This window comes from Paroedura picta, chromosome 6 (genome assembly GCF_049243985.1).
Source record: "Paroedura picta isolate Pp20150507F chromosome 6, Ppicta_v3.0, whole genome shotgun sequence".
Classification (NCBI taxonomy): Eukaryota; Metazoa; Chordata; class Lepidosauria; order Squamata; family Gekkonidae; genus Paroedura; species Paroedura picta.
Window position 1 is genome coordinate 98756366 of NC_135374.1, and position 16352 is coordinate 98772717.

The window sequence follows — 16352 nt, forward strand, 5'->3', positions numbered from 1 at the left end:
CGGGCCTGGGTTTCTCAGGTTCTGGAAATAATCTTCTTTAAAGCTTCTGCATTAGTCAAGGCATGGCCATGTATTATATTTTTGTGAAATGCTACAGAAGCAGGAAAATCCTAAGCCTCAAAGCCAGTTTATGCAGAGAAGAGAATCCAGTGGTGAAGCATTGCTTGGACAGAACCACTGCAGGCTGCAAGGGGTGAATCATCCTGTGGGAAATAAACCTCACTGGTCACTGACTAGGGGCATATGAGGGAGACGTCTGGTCTGATGTTTCCTCTTTGACATTGTGGGTTAGTATAAAAACGTAATTCTTCCTTTGGAATGTAAATATCCAATGTCCAATAAGCAGGCTTAAGAAGTACATTCCAGGAGCCTTTTTTAAAACTAGGATTCTACTCATCATGTTAACATGTCTAGCTATTAGAGTTGCAGCCTCCAAGTAGTAGCTGGAGATCTCCCACTATTATTTCCAGGTCCTCCAAGGCCACCAGTGGGCATGGGGGGGGGGTAGAGCTGCCAGATCTATACTGGGCAAAACCTGGAAGTTTGGGGATAGACGCTGGGGAGGACAGGGACCTCAACGGGGTGCAAGGCCATAGAATCCACCTTCCAAAGCATCCATATTGCTCCAGGGGAACTGATCTCTGTAGTCTGGAGATGAGCTGTAATTCCAGGAGATCCCCTGGTCCCACCTAGAAATGGCATCCCTATTTCTAAGTTCACTTGGAGAGAACGGCCACTTTGGGAAGTGCATTCTGTGACAATATACTTAATTGAAATCCCTGCATTCCCCAGTTTCCCAGTTTCTTCAGACTCCACCCCCAAAAAACATAGATGTTTCCCCTCCTGGATGTGATGGCCTTACAAGCCATGGAGTGTAGAATAGTTAAGGGCATTTTTTAAAAAGCGGCAACATTGCCCCTCTCCTTTCCACTGATTCCCCCTGAAATTATGTTCTTGTGGGTCAAAAGACCCTCAGGAAAAACACAGTGGGGATCTGTAATAACTTTTTTGCTTTAACTCACTTGAGGAAAATTCATTACAAGGTTTCCCATACACAGTGCAACTGGGACTGAAAGAGCCTATCTCTAGTTCACTGCACAAAAAGCTGTATATGTTGGAGGAAGCCTACTTAGGTTTGTAAGAAGGCTTCCATCTTTGCCTAAAATTTGCTTAGCAGATACTGCCCACTGGTTCTTCAGAGGATGCAGAAGCAGGAAGGACCAGCCATCAAAATGTATGATCAAGCCACCTTTCACATGGCCTAAGCCTTGGCCATAGAAGAAGCATCGCAAATACATGAAGAAGGGCAGTACTGCTAGACCACAAAGTTAAGCAAGATACAAAAAACATTCGCAGAAACCATGTAAGCCAAAACAGTTTAAATCAGGAAATGACAAGAATATATTTTTTCCAAAACAACCTTGTTTACAACTAGTTTCAGAGTAATTCAGCTTATAATGTAAAACTGAGTAACAATGAATAAGCCACAAGTTTTAAGCTTGTTTTCGGATGAAAGCCTTCTTCCAAGAATCCTTTCATTAACTGCAGGTTAAGGCAGAAAACGGTGGGATGGGCCAAAAACTTAGTAATACATGATCTGAGACAAAACTTACATACTGATATCTCAGACATAGTGCATGATGGGTAATAACAAAGTGACAAGAAGAACAAGAACGTGCCATGGAGTCTTAGCCAACTCATGGCAACCCCAACCACAGGGTGTTCAAGAAAAGAGTTGAGCAGAAGTAGTTTGCCATTGCCTTTCTCTACGTAGCAATCTATCTTCCTTGGTGGTTTCCTATTCAGGTACTGATGGTGGCCAACCCTACTTTATTCCAACTCTGATGATCTTGGAGCAAACTTGGCTGTTCAGGTTGCTAAGACAACAACAAAGCCATCCTCAAACCAAGAACTAACAGCCTCCTTTGGGACTTTTGGTCTAATGCCTTGTGTTAGAGTCCTTGAGCAAGAAGCTGGCATTCCAAAACTTCTCCTCAGACCCCGAGACCTGGCAACCCTGAAGAAGAAATAAGAAAACGCATGGCTAGTAGGAGGTTTCCAAAGGCACAGAGGAAGTATGACATGAACTAGGTGGTCCAATAGCTTTCAGGGTGTTCCAGTTTCTAGACCTGGCAATGATTTGAGTGTAAAATATCAGATATTTTGCGGAAAACTTTCTTGTGCCAGCAAAAAGGAGAGGTGGCCAAAACAGCTCCATTCTGCCATTCAACATTGTAATTCATGCATGACTAGTACACAATTCTTGTAGTGGCGATCTTAAGGGATATAGCAGAGCTGAAAAATGCAGATGAGGATAATCAAAATGATTAAGGAGTTGGAATAGCTTTCTAATGAGGAAAAGAATCGAACCCGGCATGCCAGATTAGAAGTCCGCACTCCTAACCACTACACCAAACTGGCTCTATGTAGATGTGACACATGATGTCATGGCCCCCAATATCTCTGCCCCCACTGGAAACTTGAGGAGGATCACAGGTGACATGCGTTTCTATTATGTGTGGTTTTGTGCACCAAAATTAAATATCTGAAAAGGTCATTGTGACCTAGCAGTCCTTGGTCAAGGGGGGCTAAGATGGTGCAATGTGGGATAAAAGGGGATTGAATTTCACATTTATTTTAATAATAAATCAACATGTCATTGATTTATGCCAGCCTTTAGGTGGGTGAACAATAAAGCACTTTTAATCCAAAACATTCAAAAGAATGTTTGAAAAGATAGTTCTTAAAGATATTAAACATGCACAAGATTTTATCCAGAAGATCTAGATAACAAGGAATTTGAAGTGTTGTGACAGTTGCAAAGAGATCAGAACATCGTCATTAAACCAGTCGACAAGAGGAGTGTATAGTTGTTTTGGATTAGATTGATTTTGAAAATGAGATTAATAGACAGTTGTCAGATCACAAATACTATAAACCGGTTGGGTACAATAAGACTGATGGAGTGTTAAAAGTTATTAAAATAGTAGTGCATGAGAGACTTGATGTAAATTTTATTTCAAAGGTGGAAGTACAATTTCTTGAGAATAGATTTCCTAAAATTCCAAGCATGTATGCTTTGCCTAAAATTCATACGAATAATAATCCTACACTAGGAAGAACAATGGTGGCTCAATGAGGCTCACTTTTGGAGCCCCTGTCCAAGTTTTTGTATCATCATCTATGAATACTCTTGCCAGCTTATAATTCTTTGTTGTGTGACACAACTCATTTTATAAGAGCAATTAAGATAGTAATTATGCCTGAAGCTTCTGCATGGATGTGACAGCATTAAGGATTGATATTCCACATGGACTGTTTAGGCACTGGGAACTTCACTGCCCCAGTTCCCATGCAGGATCACAAATCGGGGGCAGATGAGGTGCACCGGCCAAATGCTCCCCCAGGTGGGTGCAGGAAGAGGTGGGGCAACCTGCCACAACTAAAACTCCAGCCTGCAGTCCAGCATGAAACCTCCAATGAAAAAGCAAGTCATGAAAAAGCAAGAAATACAGTGGAGAACAGTTTAGTCGTGAGCATAAACACCCACTCACCCATTTTTGATGGATCTTTCGGACATTGTATTAGAAAATAACTTTTTTGAGTAGCCCTTATTTAGAATTTCATGGAATTTCAATGGGAACAGTGACTGCGCTTGTCGTAGCTAATTTGTTTATGTTAGAGATGGAGAAATCGTGGTTATGCAATATGGATGTTAACCCCTTTTTAGTACATTTTCTTTTACACAAGTCTTTTAGATGATCACACCAAATATTTTGATTTTTGCAACTGGATTAATGTGCAGCATGAGCCTCTTAAATTTGTGGCTCAAATGGACCATGTAAAAATTATTTTTCTCAATGTCATGGTCTCCATGTGTTCTTTTGAATTCTCTTTTTATGCTTATCAGATCAAAAGCATACTGAATCGTCATTGGCATTTGATAGTGGACATACAGGGTTGTAAGGACAATCCTTTACTAGCATGGTGTAGGAGCCACAACATAGGAGAATTGGTTACTCCAGGTGGCTATGAGAGGGATTCCCTTTAAGAGATTCAACTAAGGGTAACTTTAAACATGGAAACTGTTCTGTTTGCAAGTGGTCTTTTGAAACTGACATGTTTCATTGCTCGAGATATAACTTTAAGATTGTAATTTCTTCATTCATTAACTTCCTGTCCAAAAATGTTATTTATTGTATAAGATGTCCCTGTGACTTGCTATATGTAGGAATTTCCACCAGACTGTTGAAGTTCTGCACAATGGAGCATTTATCATGTTTAAAAGGCATATTAAGGAAGCCCCCTTGACAGAGCCCTGGGATGCATGTCAGCATACACTGGATGACCTGTTGTTTCTTTGGTATAGAACATATTACAACATGTGCACATCAGAGAGTGGATGTGGCACAAAAGCTGCTTCAAAGAGACATGTTAGTACATATTCAATTTGGGTACTATAATACCTCATGGTCTTAATGCAACATGGGACCTGTCATGCTTTTTCTGAGGGAGACTGATTCTCCTTTAAGATCTTTTGAAACTTGCTGCGTCATTGCACTGTTAACCAAATTTGATCCCTTGAAAAGAATTATGGGGAATTATGAATGTAGCAAGAGGCTGGGTAATGTAAGATCTTTTCTACCAATTTTTATGGGGTCCTTTCCCTGGGAGAAACCCTTTTCAAATAAAGATGACAATTAAACTTACACTCAAGGGGATTTATTTGGGGAAAATATTGGGATACCTTCAGAATTCACACGCAAGCAAAAACATATGCAAGCAAAATTCTACAAGGCTAGCTAAATGGGGAAATTCTGCATCTGAGTGAGTCCAAGAAGCAAAGACGTGGGGTTGATGTCATGGAGAGTGGACACAACACTGGATGTCAATAGAGAAAGCGAGAGAGAGAGAAATTCATGTGATTCATAAGCAAGAATTGATTAAAATTACAAAGGAGGTATGTAAAAGGAAGCCTGGCATTTTTATAGTATTGCTATGTCTTTTTGTACATTGATATAATTTATGTAATTATACATTCATTATACTGATGAAAACCTTTGTGCATGAAAAGAAGAGTGAAGTCTTGGACCTAATTATGCCGATGCCCCCAATTATTTGTATATGAATGAGCTTTTGAATGTTTTAAAGTAAAAGAACTTTATTGTTCAGCTGTTGTCATTCTTCGTTGGCACTCTTGTGGGAGCAGCTGGTTTTCTGTTTTAGCCTTTAGGAAAACCTGGGGGGCTCCTGGAATTACAGCTCATCTCCAGACTACACGTATTAATTCTCTTGGAGAAAATGGATGTTTGGGTTCTGGGCAACCCTGGGGTTAGGTGAGAGCTCCCCAGGGGTTAGGTGGCTTTTCCCAGAAGCATGAATGGCTACTGACATCATTAGATATTACTGATCCTGCGTAGAGCAGGGGGTTGGACTAGATGGCCTGTATGGCCCCTTCCAACTCTATGATTCTATGATTCTATGGAGCCCACTACCCCTGTTGCTCTAGAGGTCTAGTCTGTTTCTCCACAATGGACATGGAAAATGATTGACTGATTGGCTCCCACATCTCTCTTCTGCCCCTGGAGGCATATCAGAACTTCCGGGGTTCCCCGAAGCCTGAAAAATATTTCAGTGCATAGTCAAAAGATTGAAAAAGGATGGGTGGGCTCCATGGCATTGTACTCCACTGATGTCCCTGTCCTCCCCAGGCTCTTATCCCAAATCTCTAGGAGTTTCCCAAACTGAAATCGGTAACCCTAACCCCCATCCCCTGCTGGTAGACAGGGTAGACCTGGATATGTCATGCTTACTAATGTGTGTATGGTGGCCCACAATGACAACAACAATGACAACATAGGCCCAGTTTTTATCGTGAGTAATGACATATCAGAACTGAACACAGAAATTCTCATATACAGAGTTTTGTGCTGGTGGACTGTACATGAAGCACTCCAGTAAGAGCTGAACAACATATTCAAGAGACGGACAACATTAATCAAGTAAGTAATATGTAATAAACTAAGTAATAGCAATGGATCTTATTGTGATACTGAAAGAGTCCACTTTCATTCTGTCTCAACCTAATACAGAAGGAAAATATCAGAAACATGTCATTTGGTTTTAAGTAACATCTACCCTATTAAAACAAAAGGATCTGTTCCACAGAAATTGCACCATAAAACTTGGGATTTTACAAGCAAAGTTTATATTAATTCTTTAGAAGGCCTTTGTGCTTCTAGTTCAGGCCAAGCCTAAAATACACCAAATAAATATCAGCACAAAATTGCAAGCAGCTGTTAGATAGTCTAACAATTCCCAACCCATTATAATAAACATAGTGGATGCATGTTAATAGTCCTGTTGTCCCCAAGAAAGCCCCCAATCCAATTCTGTCTTGTCCTACAAACTTACTTATAACGGAGCTGTTTGGGGTGCCAACAATATTTTTAAATTTTTACTCTTCATGTCTTAAAAGTAAGCATTGGCCTAGAACAGCCTTCTACCATTTTTGTACCATCTGGAAACCCCTGAAACATTCCTCAGGCTTTGAGAAACCCCAGAAGCAGCACAATTGTGCAGAATATGGTTGGGAAGCATCTCTGTGAACATGTCTACCTGGGGTCCCTCCCCTTCCCGCCCCTCCAGGCCCTTCATTGGCCATTTTGGAAGGGGGAGCAGGTAAACATGACTGTATATGGTCATATTACCCAATAAATGTTAACAATTTTTAAAAATATGCAAAACACTAATTATCTCCCACCCATTCAGGAAACCCTTCCAGAGCAAATCAAGAAACCCTAGGAGTTCACAAAACCCTGTTTGAGAAAGCCTGGCCAAGAAAGACTTGTTTTCATTATCTATTGTTAAGAGAAATAAAATAAAATAAAATAAAATAAAATAAAATAAAATAAAATAAAATAAAATAAAATAAAATAAAATAAAATAAAATAAAATAAAATAAAATAAAATAAAATAAAATAAAATAAAATAAACAGATTCAAAATAGTATGCAACAGAAAATCTCTGTGTTTGAACCAAGCAGAATTCCTCCTCTAAGTCAGTTTTCCTTTCAAAATAAAGACAGTCTTCTCAGGAGAAGAACTCCAGAATTGGCAATCCTACCTACAGACCTGGATTCCACCTAACATTTTGGCAGACTGAAGGGATTTCTGTCCTCAGAGTGCAACTTCTCTCCTTCCTTTTGCAGGCCAAAATATCCCTGAAATGCTTCCCCTAGGTAGGAGAAAATTAAAGACAGGCCTGGTGGGGGCTGGGAATCCTGTAACAGATATTATTATTATTTTATTTATTACGGTCATTGACCAGCATCAAAGCCTGTAACAGATAAGGCACCACACCTGACTGAGGATAAAGCAAAAGACCGGGCACATACTGGAGAGAGACAGAAAGTGTGGGAGAGCTAATCTGGAAAGGAAGAGGATCTGGATGCTGTAACCACCCCCTCTTTCCCAATTATGAGGCTGGTGGGCCACTCTTGGGTGATGGGATTGCAGATGGCAGGGTGGCCATCTCTAGTGTGGGGGAGCCTCACAAGTGGTATTCTGCCCCCCCCCCTCTCTCTCACACACACACACGGAACTGTTCCTGTACCCCCACCCCTACATGCCTTTACTTCCTATACATTGTAGAAGTCATTTCAAAAAACACTCTTTTCCTCCCTGCACTTCTAGAAATCCTGAATCTTAACCATCCATAGGTGAAGACTTGTCAATCAAGTCTCCAGCCTTCCTTAGATAGCTTCCACTAGTTTGGAATCTGCACTTTACACACTGCTACAAAGATATAAAAATATCATAGATCCACTCTGAAGACAACTCACCCCTGGATAGGTAACATTTATTAACTTGGAACTTCACTGATATGATATTGGGTGAGACTTAACACAACTGGTAATGGAAAGAGAACTTAGACCAAGCCACAGCAACAGCCTGGAGGACCTGAAGTGTACGCACTGGATATAGAACTACACTCTTTCTGTCTGTCTGTCTGCCTTCCTGCCTGCCTGCCTACTAGATTTATATACTGCCCCTCCTGGCCACCCGACTCAGTGAGGTTCACAACAAAGGAAAATACAATTTAAAACAGATAAGAACGAACAACCCCAAACAACTCCCCCCATCCCCCCTGCCCAATCAATGTTCTGCCACCAAGCCTCAATCAAACGCCTGGTGGCAGAGCTCCATCTTGTAGGCCCTGAAGAACCGTGGGAGCTCTGTCAGGGCCCTCAGTTCTTCTGGGAGCTCATACCACCAGGTTGAGGCCAAGACCAAAAAGGCCCTGGTTGAGGCCAGGCAGACCCCACTTGAGCCGGAGACTCTGTTTAGATTAGCAGAGCATAATGTCCTGCTAGGGGCATAAGGAGATAGGCAGTTCCTCAGGTATGCCGGACCCAGACCGCGAATGGCCTTAAAGGTCAAGATCCAAAACCTTAAACCTGATCTGGAACACCACTGGTAACCCATGCAGCTGCCACAGTACAGACTGGATAAGGGCCCTCCATGATGTTCCCCATTGTGGAGAAAAGCCAGGTATACATAACTAGAATAATATTTTGGGGTAGTCAAGCCTACCTTCAGCTTGCAAAAAGTTTGTTGGATTCAACTCAGTTTTAGAGACTGTCAAGGCAGCCTACTATATATTACTATATAGCAGCTCCAAGTTTGGAAGCATTCTTCTTTACTCAGTTTTGGTCCTCTGTATGACTATTTAATTCACTGTTGGTAGAAAGTGCCATAAAGTCGCAGCCAACTTATGGCAACCCAACAGGGGCAGTTCTATAAATCTAATATCTAATAGTAATCTAAATCAATCAAATCTATGCAGGGTTACTTGAGATTAAGCCCAAACCCTAAACCTTGGCATAGGATTGTACTGTAAATATGCCAGTTGTATTCCAGACCTTTTAAAAAAGAAAAGAAAAAGAATTCTATTTGCAAGTTCTCCTTAAAATACCCCAGACCCTTGTAACTTTCCGAATAACAAAAATTCAAACCATAAAAAGAGACCACTGAGATTCCTGAGGCTTGACATTTTCTGCCTCACTTGTTATATTAGGTAGCACAGTTTCTCCAGCTGATAATGCACAAATGTAGAATTGGCCCATATGATGTTCAGTCCAAGACCGCTGTTTCCTTCCTGAGCAGCCCCAAGAGATTCATTTCAACATTATGCAGCGCACCTAAGCAAGAATTCTTCATTGTTTGCAAAACATGTTTTTGAAAAATCAACTTTCTCCTCTGCTCTACCTGCTTACTTGTCAAATCAAACACCTCATACAATCACTTTAATTATTTGCTCAAAATTCAAAATTAAGAATGTTTCAAGTGACTTTGTGTCAGTGCCTTCACCATGACGGCAGTCTGGGTAGTCGCTGTTAATCTCTGTTCACAATTACTGGCTTGCTTGAGTTACATACGCCCCAAGGCCTTCATGGGAGGGAGCCGGGAGCCCCCATCCCAGCAAGATAAAGACAACCGAGGAAGACTTTTGTAAAATAATTTTTTTCCTATCAAGTGTGTTGGGAAAATGGGTGGCAGAGGAGAAAAGCTAGAGAGAAAGTCCCAAGAAGATGTGCATGCACGAAGTACTATAACTGTATCTCAATGTTCTCATAATCAAGGCATTCTCAGTCAGGGTTCCATAATGGCCTTGGAAGGGTTTCCTGAATGGGTGGGAGTTAATTCATTTTAAATATATTTTTAAAATTTGTTAAACATTTATTGGGCAATATGACCATATAAGGTCATGTTGACCCACCCACTCCTTTCCTAAAATGGCCAATAGTGGGCCTGGAGGAGGTGGGAAGCGGAGGGGCCCTGGGTGGCCATGTACACAACTATGCTTCCCAACCATATTCTGCAGGATTGCACCATTTCTGGGGGTTCCTGAAGTCTGAACAATGTTTCAGTTGAGAAAAGCCGTCATCTGAAGGGCCCCTGCTCCCTCCCTCCCAGAACTCCATCAATGCGCTCTCCTGGACCTGTTTGCACTGTTTGCATAGTTACAATTATCAGTTAGTAGGTATCTTTTTAGAAAATAATGGGTAGAAAGTCCAATTCAAACTTTGGCTCAAATATCTTCCAAGTTGTGAATCTGACTGGGCAGTGGGTGTCTTTGGGGTAGGCATTTCCTTTCAGCTTGAGTAGTGTCTCTGTGTGTAAAGTACTGTCAAGTCATAGCCATATTATGGCAACCCAATTAAGGGTCTTTCAAGGCAAGTGAGAAGCAGAGGTGGTCTTTGGTCTCCCTTCCAAGTGTGAACCGTGCTTACCTTCCAAGATCTAAAAAGATCAGACTATCCCGTGCTGCCTTCGCTCCTTCCTGCTGAAGTTGATAAAAGTTAAATAATTAAATCTTTGAAATGCGTATATTTATTTTATTTGATATTAGAACTTCTGTACTGCTGCCTCATGAGAGTCGCCTCGGGGTGGTTTACAACCCGTTGTATTGTCATAAATATCAAGGTAGCTTAAGAAGCACGGATTTTATACACTAGTGGTCCCCAACCATTTTATCACCGGGTTGACAATTTTACTGAGGCCCAGGGGGGTAGTCTTTTGCCGAGGGATGTCGCCAACACCACCTGAGCCCCTGCTCTGCTTGCTTTCCCGCCAGTGCCCCTGACTTCCCACTGCCTGCTGGGCAGCGCTGCTAGCAGCAGCTGCGCAATGCCACACCGAGGGGGAGTCCCAGCCACGGCGGCTGCCAGAGAACACCAAGGGTGAGCCAGCGGCAGAGTGGCAGGGCAGCCCCCAAAGCAGCAGACGGGGGGGGAGGACGAGGAGGAGCCGTGGCCTGGTTCTGACTGATCCACGGACCGGTCCCGGTCTCCGGACTGGGGGGTGGGGACCACTGTTATACACGACTCAGGGCCAGACTTCCCTTGGAATGTCCAATATGGAATTAAAAACTCTTATTGAGCCAGAGGACGAATGATATTCTTGAATACTATATAGCAATTGAAAATGTCGTTTTCGTGACTCAGCTAATGACTGGTAATTTCTTTATAGTGCTAGCATAATAATTGCAGTGGCTTTTCAATTTGTACCAAAGAGTATTAAGGGAAAATTCATAGCTGTACAGCAAAAGTGCAGGATAAAATTATTTTTGGTTAGACTTAAAGACACGCCAGACTATGATTGTTCTTCTTTTAACATAATGGAATCCAATGTTCCCACTTCCTCCACTTGAGACTAAACTAAATGCTTCTTAAAGCAGTTTTTTTGGGGGGGACAAGAGCCCATGGGTGAATTGTCGTGCGTGCAAATATGTATTAAATGCTTCTCTCCTGTGGGCACCTAGATATATCAGCTCCTTGATTTGCTATGTTAGGCATAAAGCATCTCTTCAGATTTCTAATGAACTTTTCCACCAGGCTACTAAGCCCATGAACAATGTAAATGGAATTGCCCCCTGATGGTGAGGAATGGGGCCCAGATGGCCCTTTAAAGGTGATAATTAGGAAATACGGCATATCAGTGCAGCTAGAGATGCAGAAATTTGTTAAAGACAGTCAATCTGTCTGGAGCGGTTATCTTTCTTTAATTGTATATGTAAGCATTTTCATATGCTTTAAAAGAGATACATATTTTAAATCCAGAAGCCACTGTTTTCCCTGCGGTAATTTGCATTAGTTTTAATTTCTTCCTAGTTTATGTCATTTCTGGAATGTCTGGTAGTGCAATGAGCATCTATATTTAAGGCAATCTGCTAGGCCACTATTTATTCTATTTGCTTTGGACGCCAGAGTTGAACGTATGGTTGTTAAGCAGCTTGGTCCCATAACCATCCATGGCCTTTGATCACATTAAGTTACAAGACTTGTTTCACTTTGATTCTAGACCAGATATGAAACATTAGTATAATATATGAGAAACCTATGCTCTGACTTATTTTTAGATCACTCCATGTAAGTTAGCGGAGATGATAGGTTAAACAAATGAATTACCTCTCAGTATTTTTCTGAGTTTATCAACTTTGTAGCCCGAGGAGTTGTTTGAGATTGGAGGGCTGTTCAAATATCAGTAAATAGTGATGTTTGTATTTATTTATTTTATTTATTTATTTACCGCCCTCCTCTGAGGCTCAGGCGGTGTTACATGAAATATAGAACAGAACAGTACAGAGAAATTGGTAGCCATGGTAATAATAGAGTGTGATTTGGGAAGGTGGCATCATATCACCCAATCCCATCAGGTATTATGAGCAGAGCAAAAGACCATCAAGGAAGCTCTGCAGAAGAAGGAGGAGGAGTTTGTTGTTCTTGTTGTTGTTGTTGTTTCTGTTCCGGTCTCTGAAATTCCTTAGCAATAAAACAGCTACTTTGAGGCCCTGCACTGAGTCTTCCGGGAGGTTGAAATGTTCTCCTACAGATTTCTCAGTTTTGTGGGTCCTGATGTCACGTTAGTGTCCATTTACCTTTTGTCATAAGGTGGGACCTATTTGCCCAATGTAGAGAACAGACGGACATAGTTGGCATTTAACGGCATATGTCATGTTAGAAGATGAGCAAGTGAATGAACCTGAGATGCTGTAGTTGATGTTGTTAGGTCCAGTGATTGTGCTGTCTGTGACAGCAAAGTTGGCATCTGGGTTGATTGCAAGCTCTGCTTCCCTTGTTTCAAGATAAATTAGATGTTGTCCTATTGTGGGTGAGTTGTTTGAGATTGGAGGGCTGTTCAAATATCAGTAAAATAAGTAGTGCTGTTTAATTAATTAATTAATTAATTACATTCATATACCTCCCTCCTCTGAGGCTCAGGGCGGTTTACATGAAATACAGAACAGAACAGTACAGAGAAATTGGTAGCCATGGTAATAATAATAGCAGTAATAACAGTAGAATAAGTAGTACCGTTGAACAATAGAACAGTAATGAGAACAGCCCCCCTTCAAGGATCGCTGCCTTGTTGTGGCAAGGGGGCTTGCGTAGTTCAGTGAAGCTATGAGCTATACCGTGCAGGGCCACCCAAGACGGACAGGTCATAGCTGAGAGCTCTGACAAAAGGTGATCCACTGGAGAAGGAAATGGCAAACCACTCCAGTATCTTTGCCATGAAAACTCTATGGACAGTTCCAATAGGCATAACGATATGACGCCGGAAGATGAGCCCCTCAGGTCGGAAGGTGTCCAATATGCTACTGGGGATGAGCAGACGGCTAGTACAAGTAGCGCCAGAATGAATGAAGCGACTGGGCCAAAGCCGAAAGGACGCTCAGTTGTGGAAGTAACTGGTGGCGAAAAGACAGTCCGATGCTGTAAAGATTTTTATTCCATAGGAACCTGGAACGTCAGATCCATGAATCAAGGTAAGCTGGACGTGGTCAAACAAGAAATGACAAGACTGAACATCGACATTTTAGGAATCAGTGAACTAAAATGGACAGGAATGGGTGAATTTAATTCAGATGACCATCAGGTATACTACTGTGGACAAGAATCTCGCAGAAGAAATGGAGTAGCCTTCATAATCAATAAGAGAGTAGGAAAAGCAGTCTTGGGATACAATCCCCAAAACGACAGAATGATCTCAGTTCGAATCCAAGGCAAACCATTCAACATCACAGTGATCCAGGTCTATGCCCCAACCACTGCTGCTGAAGAGGATGAAGTTGATCAGTTCTATGAAGCCCTACAACACCTTCTAGAAGCAACGCCAAAAAATGATGTCCTTATCATCATGGGGGATTGGAATGCTAAAGTAGGAAACCAAAAGATAACTGGGATAACAGGCAAGTTTGGCCTTGGAGTACAAAATGAAGCAGGGCACAGGCTGGTAGAATTTTGTCAAGAGAATACAATGGTCATAGCAAACACTCTTTTCCAACAACCCAAGAGACGACTCTACACATGGACATCACCAGACGGTCAACACAGAAATCAGATTGACTATGTGCTCTGCAGCCAAAGATGGAAAAGTTCTATCCAGTCAATAAAAACAAGACCAGGAGCTGATTGTGGTTCAGATCATGAGCTTCTTGTTGCAAAATTTAGGCTTAAATTGAAGAAAGTAGGGAAAAGCACTAGGCCACTCAGGTATGAACTAAATCATATCCCCAACGAATACACAGTAGAGGTGACAAATAGATTTAAGGAATTAGATCTGATAGACAGAGTGCCTGAAGAACTATGGACGGAGGTTCGCGACATTGTACAAGAGGTAGCAACTAAAACCATCCCAAAGAAAAAGAAATGCAAGAAATCAAAATGGCTGTCTGAGGAAGCTTTACAAATAGCTAAGGAGAGAAGGGAAGTGAAAGGCAAGGGAGAAAGAGAAAGATACACCCAACTGAATGCAGAATTCCAGAGAAAAGCTAGAAGAGATAAGAATGCCTTCTTAAATGAACAGTGCAAACAAATAGAAGAAAACAATAGAATGGGGAGGACCAGAGATCTTTTCAAGAAAATTGGAGATATGAAGAGAACGTTTCATGCAAAGTTGGGTATGATAAGGGACCAAAATGGTAGGGACCTCACAGAAGCAGAAGAGATTAAACAAAGGTGGCAAAATTATACAGAACAACTATACAAGAGCGAGCTTAACATCCCTGATGACCACAGTGGGGTAGTTACTGACCTGGAGCCAGACATTCTGGAATGTGAAGTTAAATGGGCCTTAGGAAGTCTGAGCAATAATAAAGCTAGTGGTGGTGACAGCATTCCAGTTGAACTATTCAAAATCTTAAAGGATGATGCAGTAAAAGTGCTACACTCAATATGCCAGCAAATTTGGAAAACTCAACAATGGCCACAGGATTGGAAAAGGTCAGTTTACATTCCAATCCCAAAGAAGGGCAATGCCAAAGAATGTTCAAACTACCGCACCATTGCACTAATTTCTCATGCTAGCAAAGTTATGCTCAAAATCCTACAAGCTAGGCTCCAGCAATATGTGGACCGAGAACTTCCAGAAGTACAGGCAGGATTTCGAAGAGGCAGAGGAACTAGAGACCAAATTGCCAACATACGCTGGATCATGGAAAAAGCTAGGGAGTACCAGAAGAACGTATACTTCTGCTTCATTGACTATGCTAAAGCCTTTGATTGTGTGGAGCACAACAAATTGTGGCAAGTTCTTAAAGAGATGGGAATACCAGAGCATCTTATTTGTCTCTTGAGAAATTTATATGCAGGTCAAGAAGCAACAGTGAGAACTGAACATGGTATCACTGACTGGTTCAAAATTGAGAAAGGAGTTCGGCAAGGCTGTATACTGTCGCCTTGCCTATTTAACTTGTATGCAGAGCACATCATGAGAAATGCGGGATTAGAGGAGTCACAAATTGGGATCAAGATTGCAGGGAGAAATATCAACAACCTCAGATACGCAGATGATACCACTCTAATGGCAGAAAGTGAAGAGGAACTAAAGAGTCTGTTGATGCGGGTGAAGGAGGAGAGTGCAAAAGTTGGCTTGAAACTCAACATCAAGAAAACAAAGATCATGGCATCCGGCCCTCTCAATTCCTGGCAAATAGATGGGGAAGAAATGGAGATAGTGACAGATTTTATTTTCCTGGGCTCCAAGATCACTGCAGATGGGGACTGCAGCAAAGAAATTAAAAGACGCTTGCTCCTGGGGAGGAAAGCTATGGCAAATCTAGACAGCATCCTAAAAAGCAGAGACATCACCCTGCCAACAAAAGTGCGTTTAGTCAAGGCTATGGTATTCCCAGTTGCAATGTATGGCTGTGAAAGTTGGACCATAAGGAAGGCCGAGCGTCAAAGAATTGAGGCTTTTGAACTCTGGTGCTGGAGAAGACTCTTGCGAGTCCCTTGGACTGCAAGGCGAACAAACCGGTCAGTCCTAGAGGAGATCAACCCTGACTGCTCTTTAGAAGGCCAGATCCTGAAGATGAAACTCAAATACTTTGGCCACCTCATGAGAAGGAAGGACTCCCTGGAGAAGAGCCTAATGCTGGGAGCGATCGAGGGCAAAAGAAGAAGGGGACGACAGAGAATGAGGTGGCTGGATGGAGTCACTGAAGCAGTAGGTGCAAACTTAAAAGGACTCCAGGGAATGGTAGAGGACAGGAAGGCCTGGAGGATCATTGTCCATGGGGTCGCGATGGGTCGGACACGACTTCGCACATAACAACAACAAATGAGAACAGCAATTCACAATGAAGCATACTGATGAACCATGGTTGGTCAGTTCCTGCATAGAGATTCATGGGAGGGGGGCTCAAGGGCCTGTGAAAGGGGTTGGTTCAAGCCAACCTTGGTGGAAGAGATCCCTTTTGCAGAACTGCTCTAGTTCCATTAGGGTCCTGATCTCTTCTGGGAGCTGGTGTTAGAGAAAACCGAGTGGCTTGTCTCATTTTTCCTG

The 16352-nt window shown here is 42.0% G+C and overlaps 1 protein-coding gene across 1 annotated transcript in view; it reads right to left on the minus strand.

Moving 5' to 3' along the window:
- The window catches only part of CLYBL (citramalyl-CoA lyase), a 216183-nt gene that overhangs the window by 134433 nt on the left and 65398 nt on the right, over window positions 1-16352 (minus strand). The gene's annotated exons all lie outside the window — the stretch shown is intronic.